Source organism: Dipodomys spectabilis, unplaced genomic scaffold (assembly GCF_019054845.1).
Source record: "Dipodomys spectabilis isolate Male_0828 unplaced genomic scaffold, ASM1905484v1 ptg001141l, whole genome shotgun sequence".
Classification (NCBI taxonomy): domain Eukaryota; kingdom Metazoa; phylum Chordata; class Mammalia; order Rodentia; family Heteromyidae; genus Dipodomys; species Dipodomys spectabilis.
In genome coordinates, this window is record NW_024871818.1 from 7293 (window position 1) to 10715 (window position 3423).

The window sequence follows — 3423 nt, forward strand, 5'->3', positions numbered from 1 at the left end:
AGCTGAAAATGATTTTAAACATGATAATAGCTAATTAACTTGCATATTTCTTACTTTTACTTTGTCATGTCCCTCATTCCCATATTAGGAAAGTATATAGAAGTTCTCACTGAATTATATGTACAATTATGAAAAAAAATGTATTGAAAGAATATGGGCACAATGTGGTTTTAGCTTATTGAGACCTGTAGGGGGAAGTGTGTTTTTGAGGACTTGCAATACATTGTGATGAAGATGAAGGGAGGGATGTGCTTATTCTGGAAAACTGGCTAGAGGATTGCTCCCATAAAGGTAGTGATGAATTCTTCCAAAAGGTTACAGTGAAATCACTTTCACAAGCATGTTCACTGCTGCACAATTCACCGTAGCCAAGTTACGGAAACAGCCCAGATGCCCTTGGGCGGAGTGCTGGTTGGAGAATGTGTGGCACATATACACAATTGGATTGCACCTATCCATTTTTAAGACTGTTACATTATTTGCAAAGAAATGGATAGATCTAAAAATTTATTAAGTGAACAAAGTCAGAGCCAGACACACAAAGGACCCATGTTCTGTCTCATATTTGGAAGCTAGAAATTTATACAAGTTTACACAAAAATATTAACCAAAGCATGAGATTTGCAGAGGAGTATTTCAAAGGTGTAATTTCTTATAAAATTGAACTTTACTCCAACAAAATTAATAACAGGAAACTATCATTTGGACTATGTGAGTGGAAGTCAAAAGGAAGGAATAAAGAGAGTTATGGAAGAAGAGAGTGAAGGTATAATATTCAATGCAACTGTATAAAACTAGAAAAAATTAAAGTGGGATGAGGTTTGGAAGGGTGTGGAAAAGTTATATAAAGATCCATTATATTAAAAAACTGATTTGATGAATGGAAATTCCCTTGTACAAGTATTTAAGATAAGAAAATTATAATCAAAAACAATGGAGACATCTGATCATAAATTCTATTTCCATCTCTTTTAAAAATAAAAATTATTTGTTCTATAATTTGATCAGAGGGATGGATTTTGTTGCTAGCTATATCATTGCACATCTGTCTCTCTCTTCCTCTTTCCTTCTCATGGTTCTCATAGGTAATATGATTACTCCATAATTATCCTACTTTATTTTGCTTTTATAGTTTTTTTACATCATTTCACTTTCTGCTCTGTCATTTCCCAATTCATTTACATATAAGGCATTATTTCCTATTTTCTCATTCCTAGAATAAGCTGCACATGAAGACACCACTGGTCCTCATTTTCAGTTTGTCCCTTTGAATACAGAGGAAAATCTTTCCTCTGCTCTCTACCAAATCTCTACTCTCCAGTTAGAATAATTTAGAATAGTAAAAATGAAAAAAGAGAAAATAAATAATAGTGAAAAAACAGATGCGGAAAATTCACCAGAATAACGATGAATATACACCTCTTCATCTAGAAGCCTACTGTGGACACTTAGACATTGTCCATGAGTTGGTGGCTCAAAGCAGATATTCATGGAATAACTGTGAAAGGGTGGATACCCCTGCACAGTACTTATACATGGAATAATACCAGAGTGGCTTCTTTATTTCATCATGATGCAGACACCAGTGGCCAAACTACAGGCCTCTTGACCCCCTTGCTGCTGGGTATAGATATAGCAAAGAATCGCTGGATCTCCTTCTGTTGAACCATTATATCAAACCAGATCTGAAGCACAACTTAGAAGAAACTGCATTTGATATTACCAAAAGGATAAGTATGTATCACTACCTCTTTGAAGTTGTGGAAATCTGTACAAATTGTTCTCTTAAGTCCTAATGTTTCCATTAAGTTTCTTAAATTTCAAAATTGCCAGTCCATCCCATGTGTCCATACAAAATATTTTCACAATAACAAGCAAGAGCAATATTTTACTTTAGAAATTCATGGATTCCATGGTATTCTTCCAAGTGAATTGCCTGACTTTGATGTCAAAATATATTCGAGTTGTTTGTATACATCAATAATGATATCTATAGAGTTTGTGATTTTTTTAAATCAGAAATAATTTTAACTTATCTGTTGAAATGAGTAGTAGAGAAACTAAAGATATTTCTGGTGCTTGTCTGAAAAAAGTATATTTTAAAATATTTATATTCTGTTTGTATAATGTCCATAATCTATTTCTTTCTCTCCTAGATATAATATTTTGAATTTGACATTATAATATATAGGTCCATTAATAAATGTGTTCTTTCAGATTGCATTCCATATAGGAACAGTTTAAGATTCCTTTAATTCCTACGTCCTTATAGAATTTTATTTCTTTGGGATAAAATGACAATGTTATCTTATTTCAAAAGTTTTATAAAGGTTATGCTATATAAAGGCCTTTCTAAAAAGGTGAAGATTGAATACACTCATGTCAAACTAACTTTTATTTCTATGAATTATATGTATTATTACACTTGTATATTTGTAATCAACTTTTTCATAACTGTTTTTCATTTCTTGCATCTGAAGAATGAAAAATATGGAATACTTCACAAATTTTCATATCATCCTTGTGCAAAAGCCATGTTAATCTCTGTATTGTAATTCAGGTAGACATGCTGCTGAAGCATGTAGTATCTTGTAAATTTACGTAGTTAATGATGCAAACTTAAGATAGGCATATATCCTTGGTTGCCTATTTGCAACAAGGAAACCTATTGTTCCCAAATTTGCTATTCATCTTATTTCTGCAAAATTCTGTGTATGGTGGAAAAAACTTATATTGTTTGTTCAATTGCTCACATTTGCAATTTTTTGTCAATAACTATTTTAAGTCTTTTTCATTTGAAATTTGATCATACTTTGAAGCCTTCATAGCTAGGTCCAAAGGTGATGGATTTTCAAGTACTTATTTTTTAACTGATTTAGCTTTGTGGAGCTAATGGATTCAAAGTAAGCCTTGCTTAAGAGCTTCTAAACTTCTGCAGCTTAAAATTTCCCAAATGAGGTCTTACTGGCACAAATGTCTGCCTGACCCTTTACCCTTGCTCCATGTAAGAACAGACCTACCAGAATATCTTACCCTGACAGCATAGATTGTCTTATTGGAGCAAAACTAATCTTAGTTACAAAGGATCATAAAGTGATGAACAGTTCAGACAGAACTGTTCAGACTAAGCCAGGCGCTGATGGCTCTCGCCTGTAATCCTATCTACTCAGGAGGCTCCAGGAGAAGTCCATATGTTTCTCCTTGTTATTAGGCCTTAAATTGGTAATGTTTTAATCACAGTGTTTCCTCTTGCCTCTAGGATGTACATCTCCGAATGGTAAAGCTCTAAGTTTAATTCTACCAAACACTGAGGTAGAGGTAATGGAATATTTTAAAACAGTTGCCTTTGTTACCTTAACCACAACAGAACAATGCAAAGCATTTTCTTATATTATATATACTTATATATTTTATATTTATGTG

At 32.9% G+C, this 3423-nt stretch overlaps 1 pseudogene; it reads right to left on the bottom strand.

Annotated features, from left to right (window-relative positions):
* Positions 1 to 2484: 2484 nt before the first annotated feature.
* Positions 2485 to 2581, bottom strand: LOC122102970 (annotated as a pseudogene).
* Positions 2582 to 3423: the final 842 nt, after the last annotated feature.